The sequence below is a fragment of the Lactuca virosa genome, chromosome 3 (assembly GCF_052849685.1).
Source record: "Lactuca virosa cultivar CGN04683 chromosome 3, Lactuca_virosa_CGN04683_v6, whole genome shotgun sequence".
NCBI lineage: Eukaryota > Viridiplantae > Streptophyta > Magnoliopsida > Asterales > Asteraceae > Lactuca > Lactuca virosa.
In genome coordinates, this window is record NC_136428.1 from 432,945,052 (window position 1) to 432,953,960 (window position 8,909).

The window sequence follows — 8,909 nt, forward strand, 5'->3', positions numbered from 1 at the left end:
AGCCCAAACGGAGTCACCACGAACTCGTAATTTCCATAGCGAGTCCAGAACGCGGTCTTCTCCACGTCCTCCTCCCTCACCCTGACCTGATGATAACCGGACCTCGGGTCTATCTTGGAGAACGAATATGCTCCCTGTAACTGATCGAATATATCATCTATCCTCGTGAGTGTATAACAATTCTTCATCGTTAGCTTGTTCAACTCCCGGTAGTCAATGTACATCTGGTGTGAACCATCCTTCTTCCTGACGAAGAGAATCGGCGCTCCCCACTGAGAACTACTCGGACGAATGAACTGCTTGCCTAATAGTTCCTGTAATTGAGACGACTGCTCCTGCATCTCGGGTGGTGCCAGTCGGTACGACGCCTTGGAGATAGGGGCCACACCTGGCACAAGGTCGATCCTGAACTCGATCTGCCTCTCCGGAGGCATTCCGGGTAACTCCTCCGGAAACACATTTGCGAACTCTCAGACAACTGGAACGTCCGATACTGAAACCTGATCCCTGACCTGCGTATCCACCACATACGCCAGATATCCGCACACCCGTGTTGAATATACTGCCTAGCCCTGGCAGCTGAACAAAACCCTAAACCCAAGCTGGTGCCCTCTCCATAAATAACTAGTTCTCCCCCACTTGGGGTTCGAACTACCACCCGTTGACCCTCGCAGTCGATCATGGCACCGAAACGGCTCATCCAATCCATACCCATGATCATGCAAACATCCCCCATGGGTATCAGAATCAAGTCAATCGGGAAGGAAACCCCGAAGATATCCAGAACGCAACCCCGATAAACTGAAGAAGCAAAAATTCCATGTTCGTTGGCGATGGAGACTCGCAACGGACACTCTAGCTCTCCGAAAGGCAAACCGAACTTTCTGCTAAACGATCGAGAGACGAATGACCGAATCGCCCCCGAGTCAAATAATACCAAGGCAGGTAGAGAGTTCACTAAAAATGTACCTAACACGGGTACCAACATATAAGCATAAAACAAATGTAATTAACGAGATAAGAGATAGAAACATACCAGCACCACATCGGGTGTTGTCCTGGCCTCCTCAGTTGTGAGCTGAAAGGCGCGTCCCCGAGCCCTCGGGGGCTTTGGTCGACCCTGGCTCCCGTCCGTAATCCTCAGTATAGCCGGCGCTGGAGCTTGCACCGGCCTGGCAGCGAGCGACGGGTAGTTGACCTTCGTATGGCCAACCTGGTGACAATGATAATAGATCCTCATATCCGAAGCACTGGCGGATTGGCGGCAGTCCCTCGCGTAATGTCCCTCCTTGCCACATTTATGGTACCCACTACCACATCGACAAGCTCCAGTATGAACCTTCCCGCAATTCCCACAAGTACGGCCACGCTGCCCTCCCGTCCTAGTATCAGCGACCTTGAACCGCTTCGGCGCCGGCTGCGCCTGTGTCGGGGCTTGCCTCTGCTCCGGCAACTGTAACTCAATATCCAGATCACGCTGCCTCGCGGCCTCCTGTAACTCCAACAGAGTGTCACATCTCTGGGTCAAAACAAACTGTCTGATATCGGTCTTGAGCATGCTCAGATAACGAGTCATCTGATCCTGCTCAGAAGCAAACTCCGGGCAAAACATTGCCCTCTCCGTAAACAACCAGGTGATCTCCGTCACTGACTCTGTTCCCTGTCTCAAGTCCAATAACTCAAGTGCCAATCTCTCCTGCTCAACCCGTGGAATGTAACGGGAACGGAACATCTCCCTGAACTGCTCCCAGGTAACCGCAGCTCTCTGCTCATCGTAATACGACCCAGTCACCAATCTCCACCAATTCTTTGCTCAAGACCTCAGCAGGTTCAGAGCACACCTGACCCTCTGGTTAACATGACATGAGCATGTAAAGAAACATCCCTCCATATCAGACAACCACCTTATGGCTATGATCAGGTCCTGCGCCCCATCGAAAGTCGGGGGCTCCGTGTTATCTAAGTCCCGATACTGAAACTGTAACATCCCAAAATTTACGACCAAAAATTTCATTTTTAATTTAATAATTATAAAACCATTTATCTGAAAACATCCATAATATCAAATCATAACAAAACCAATGTATCAATAGTCAAAACATGTAACGGTAAACAACATCCGAGTACAACTCCCAAGAATCTCATGTGCGGAAATCATGTTGTGATGCGCTGCAATCATGTCGGCTCCTTTCCTCTCGAAGAAGAAGTACCGGAAACCAAAACTGAAACAGTAATCACGAAGCTTAGTGAGTTCCCTCATCATACCACATACCATACAATAACATACTGCCTAGCATATCTGGGTGCCGACCTACCTCTTCGGTCTCTTTCAACCGGTAACTACCTAGCATACCTGGGTGCTGGCCTACTCCTTCGGTCTCTTTCAATCGGTAACTGCCTAGCATACATGGGTGCTGGCCTACCCCTTCGGTCTCTTTCAACCAGTAACTGCCTAGCATATATGGGCGTTGGCGTACCCATTCGGTCTCTTTCAACCGGTAACTGCCTAGCATATATGGGTGATGACCTACCCCTTCATTCTCTTTCAACCGGTATCCGAGGACTATTTCACCCCTACCACTACCACATAATTGATGGGTTTTGAGCATTCTAACACTTCCTAAGTGTACATGCAACCCTAATAACCTTGGATCTATGTTTGTCTAATTATCATGCAAAGTTGAATTCCAAGGTTATATTCCTATCTAGCATACATGGGGAACATTTTTTTAACTTGAATGAAAGATAGAATATCATACCTTTGTTGTTGCTTATGATCCTTGAAACCTTGTGAGCCTAGCACCCCAAATGTGATGCCTCAAATGCTTCACACAACACCAAATGCAAAGGAGTAAACTTTGAGAGAATCTTACACTTGCAAAATCGGCTCTAGCCCTCTTGTTTCTTGTGTGCAACCGATTTTGGTGGAGCATGAGTTCTTTATATAGTGTTGACACATCTAGGGTTACACCATGTAAACCCTAATGTGTCATGACTCTTCATTTCCATGACCCATGGGTTTGTAACTCCCATGGAGCATCCATGGAGCATCCTATGGGTTTAACCCAACTTGATAATCCATGGAGCCTCTTAGCCCACTATACAAGTTATGCATAATTTACATAATCAACCCATATATTTAATTAGTTATCTTTTGATCACTTAATTAATTCTAAATTAATTCTTGATCAAACTAATTAAATAATATTATTAATATATTAGAACTTATAATATATTAATAAACCATAAGTGTTATTTCTCTCATTTTAGTTTATCCAATTGCATGGTGCCATGCAACCCAAATGGACCATGCCGGGTCGGGTCAAGTACATACCATAAATAGTTATGGACTTAGACACCTTATCCAACAGTCTCCCACTTGGATAAGTCAAATAACTATAACTGCAAGTATGACTTCAGGAACCGATCAGCAATCGTAGCTCTTTCAAAGTCTCTCGGAACTGAGAAGATGATGATACGCCATTTAAGATAAGTGATCATATAATCCTCTGTTCTAGATATCAGCCGGACAAATACATGGAACAATGTCTTACTTATTGTCCAGCAGTTTGTTTCCCGATTTCCGATTTGTTTGACAAAGAACTTAATTGAACACATCAACTTAGTTCTGACCGGGCCCGGTACATAGGTCAAAACAAAATCATCGAGGGGCCCAGATATCAGCTTCTAATCCAAGAAGGAACAGATAAACTTCGACTCATATGTTTGTTCTACTACTCATTGAATTATACACAAGAGCACGTTTTATAACATCGAGTTACCAATGCGTTTTCGTACAATCAATGCATAACCAACTCATAAGTAACAAATCATATATCTAGGTTTGAAGACTTATATGATATTACCGTCTCACGATCACTCGAGATAAATTCCATGAAGTGATTCCAGTGAGCGTGGGTTGAGTCCAATGCTCAGAACTTATAAGCACTCATGAGTGTTGTAGCCATGTCCAACAACTTAGACCTCTGCAACCAATCATGACAGTCTTGATTCATACCTACTTCCGACATATGACCGACTGTGGAGGTTCGAATAATATGATATACCAAACATAATTATTCTGGAAGTTAAAACATGCAAAAGAAATATAGTAAACGATCGACAAGAGATAGCAACACTTTACTCATAAATAAAACACCTTTTATTCATCATCTAATGTCAATTACACTTTACAAATTTCAAGGTTATCTAACTACTAAATCTAATATCATCCTTCAGCCCTATGCTCCGAGCATGCTGGAGATGCTTAATCCGAGTCAGTCCCTTCGTGAGGGGATCTGCTGGATTCTCATCCGATGATACCCTCTTTGCCACGAGGAGTCCTTCTTCTATTCGATGTCTGATGAAATGGTATTTTCTGTCGATGTGTCTGGATCTCCCGTGATCCCTTGGTTCCTTGGCTAAGGCAACTGCACTTTCACTATCACAGAAAATTTCCATTGGCTCTTTAATAGCTGGTACAACTCCAAGGTCTCCAATGAAGTTCTTCAGCCATATCGCCTCCTTTGCTGCCTCGCTAGCTGCTATATACTCTGATTCGCAAGTTGAATCAGCCACTGTCTCTTGCTTGGAACTCTTCCAAGAAATTGCTCCTCCGTTTAAGGTAAAGACCCAGCCTGACTGAGAGCGGAAATTATACCTATCAGTCTGAAAGCTAGCATCACTATACCCTACAACTCTCAAGTCTTCACTCCCACCGAGGGTAAGGACCCAGTCCTTAGTCCTCCGTAGGTACTTGAGAATATTCTTTACCGCAGTCCAATGTGCCTTGCCAGGGTTCCCCTGATACCTGCTAACCATGCTCAAAGCAAAGGCTACATCATGTCGAGTACACGTCATAGCATACATGATCGATCCTACAGCCGAAGCATAAGGTATTCGACTCATTTATGCTATCTCAGCCTCAGTACTAGGGCTTTGTGTCTTACTCAATCTGGCGTTACTCTGGATGGGTAACTCTCCTTTCTTGGAGTCCTGCATGCCGAATATCTTCAGCACCTTATCCAAGTAGGTACTCTGACTAAGTCCAATTAGTCTTTTACTCCGGTCTCTCAAGATCCTTATCCCTAGAATATAGGCAGCTTCTCCTAGGTCCTTCATAGAGAAACACTTCCCAAGCCAAGACTTAATTTCCTGCAGAGTTGGGATGTCATTTCCTATGAGTAGTATGTCATCCATATACAATACCAAAAAACTAACTATACTCCCACTAGCCTTGACATATACACAAGATTCATCTTCACTCCTAGAAAAGCCAAATTCTTTGACTTTCTCATCAAAGCAAAGATTCCATCTGCAACGTGCTTGCTTTAACCCATAAATGGATTTCTCAAGCTTACACACTCTATTAGGGTACTTTGTATTGACAAAACCCTCTGGCTGACTCATGTAAACATCCTCAGCCAACTTTCCATTAAGGAAAGCGGTTTTGACATCCATTTGCCATATTTCATAGTCATGAAATGCAGCTATGGCTAACAGAACCCTAATAGACTTAATCTTGGCCACTGGAGAAAAGGTCTCATCATAATCAACTCCTGGAGTTTGTGAGAAACCCTTTGCAACCAGTCATGCCTTATAAGTGTGTACATTACCATCCATGTCGGTCTTCTTCTTGAAGATCCATTTGCACCCTACAATCTTACGACCTGGTACATTCTCAACCAAGTTCCAAACTTGATTGTCATACATGGACTGTATCTCGCTGTCCATTGCCTCTTTCCACTTGGCTGACTCAGGGCCTGCCATGGCTTCCGCATAACTGTTAGGTTCATCCAGACCTATCAGTGTCTCATCACTGATAAGTGTATCACCTTCCGCAGTAATATGGAATCCATAGTAATGCTCAGGTGCATTCCTCACCCTTGTGGAATGCCTCAGAGGTACAGACTTGTCAATTGGCTCAACAGGAGTTTCCTCCTCAAGTTGAGTGCTAGGGTTTGAAGTTCCTTCACCACTTGACTCTTGAATTTCTTCAAGGTCAACTTGCCTCCCACTGTCTCCTTGGCTTATGAACTCTCTCTCTCGAAAGAAAGCCCTCCTAGCTACAAAGACCACATTCTCACTAGGTCTGTAGAAGAGGTAACCAAAGGATTTCTGTGGGTAGCCGATGAAAATACACCTCTCACTTCGAGGTTCGAGCTTATCATGAGTCTCGCGTCTCACGAAAGCCTCGCAACCCCAAATCTTAATGTGGTCTAGTTTGGGTACTTTACCAGTCCACATCTCATGAGGAGTTTTGGCAACTTTCTTTGTAGGGACTAGATTAAGGATATGGGCGGCAATCTCTAAGGCATACCCCCAAAATGAGATTGGTAGCGAAGCTCGACTCATCATGGAACGAACCATATCCAACAAGGTTCGATTACGCCTCTCAGCTACACCGTTCAACTGCGGTGTCCTGGGAGGTGTCAATTGTGAGACAATCCCACATTCCCTAAGATAGTCGAGGAACTCTGAACTAAGATACTCACCACCTCGATCGGATCGAAGCATCTTAATGTTCCTGCCCAATTGATTCTCGACTTCCTGTTTAAATTCTTTAAACCTTTCAAAAGTCTCTGACTTATGCTTGATTAAGTAGACATATCCATATCTACTGTAATCATCAGTAAAAGTCAAATAATAACGATTAGCATCCCTTGTGGCATGTTTGAAGGGTCCACACACATCCGTGTGTATAAGATCCAACAAACCTTCACCCCTCTCACAAGAACCTGTGAAGGGTGACTTTGTCATTTTTCGAAGTAAGCATGATTCGCAACTATCATCAGACTTTTGGTCAAATGACTCCAAGACTCCATCCTTTTGGAGTTGGCCTATGCGTTTCTTGCTTATATGTCCAAGACGACAATGCCATAATGATGCTTTATCCAAGTTATTATTATTAACAGAATCAATACACAATACATTATTTCCTAAGTTATCAACCACAGATACAGTTTCATACACGCCATCACAAGGTAATGCTTTAAAATAAAGAACATTATTAAAGAAAGCATTAATCGAACCAACTTCATTATCAAATGAAAAGGTGAAACCTTGTTTATACAATGCATGAAAGGAAATAATGTTTCTTGCCATTTCTGGCGAATAACAACACTTATTCAAATCTAAACTAAACCCACTACTTAGCGATAAAGTATAAACTCCAATCTTGGTGACAGGTAAAGCTTTCCTATTCCCCATGATTAAGTTTATTCTTCCATGCTCCACATTCTCACTTCTTCTTAGTCCCTGCAAATCAGAACAGATATGAATACCATAACCGGTATCAAGGACCCAAGAGTTAGAATGGGGTGAGTTATTAGATAAGATAGTGTAAATACCTGCATGGTTGGGTTTAACTTTCCCATCCTTCACATCTTGCTGGTACTTTGGGCAGTTCCGCTTCCAATGTGATTTTTCATGGCAATAGAAGCATTCAGCCTCTTTTGTGTCAGAAGAAGGAGTGACGAAACCTTTCTTGGTTCCACTTGAAGAAGAGCCATCAAGGGTCCTAGCCTTGGTACCCTTCGAAGAGCCCTTCCTCATCTTCCCTCGACTTTTCCCGATTGCCAAAACTGGGGCGGAGTTTGGGGTAGGAGTGTTAACAACTGACTTACCCTTAAGACCTGTTTCTGCGGTCTTGAGGAGTCCCTAAAGTTTGCTGAGTGTGACCTCTTCCTTATTCATGTGATATGTCATGCGTAATTGATCATAGCACGATGGTAAGGAGTGCAAAATGATATCTATTGCAAGCTCCTCAGGGAAGTTCACATTAAGCTTCAGCAACCGATCCACATACCTTTGCATTTTTTGCATGTGGCTCGTGACGGATTCCCCGTCCTTCATCATGGTTGTTATGATAGATCATATGATTTCATACCTCTCTTGTCGTGCACTTTGATGGTATCTTTCCATCAGATCTTGGTGCATTTCAAAAGGGTAGAAGTCCTCATAGGACTTTTGGAGTTCAGCTGTCATGGTGGCCAACATGATGCATGCCACTTTTGTAGCATCCCTTTCATGTGCACGGAAGTCAGCGATCTCCTGGGGAGTTGCAGTGGTCTCATCAATCTCCTTAAGCTCCTTGTCAAGGACATATTCTTTGTCCTCGTAGCGGGTAATCATCTTGATGTTTCTGATCCATTAATTGAAGTTGGATCCATCAAAAGTGACTTTCCCACACAAGTTCATAAGGGTAAAGGAGCCATTAGGATTAGAGCCAGAAACAGCATTGTTTGAAGACATCTGAAAGAAGAGGACAAGATTAGTTTAGATATTAAGAGAGTCCTTAATAAAACACCCAAATTTAATATTAAGGCTAGGATCCAATCACAATATATTATAACTTAGAAGAGGTATGCCGTAATCCAAGCTATAACATATTTGAAAGGTAGGTGAATGACGATTCACCAATTTCCACCATGAAAAACGAAATACAAATATTAGGTTTTTAATTGGTTCTTAGAAATTCCTAGATTCTTTTGAGATTTAATGATCTTTTCAAAGGCATGTTTCAATCTCGTGTGTGCCCTCCAAGTTTTGTGACTGGGATACCGAGGATCACAAAACGAGGTGTGAAGTAACCATGCAAATCACTTGGTACCCTCAAAGTTTATCACTCAATCGATGTGTTGGTAAACCACACACGCTCCACCGATGCTATGGTAAACCTTAAGTCACCCTTTACCTACCTTGTTAAGTCCAAGTTAGTGTGCCGGTTAACCACACACGCTCCACTAACGACTTAAACAAAGTGTAAAGTGTAATTTCATGGATTAGCACCTTATTCACATTTTTCCTAAAGTAACTAAAATTGGGAATTTAATAAAAGCATTTAGTTACTTTATAATATTCATCATACTTTTAATGAGAATTTATAAGTCCTTGTCCTACCCGTTCGG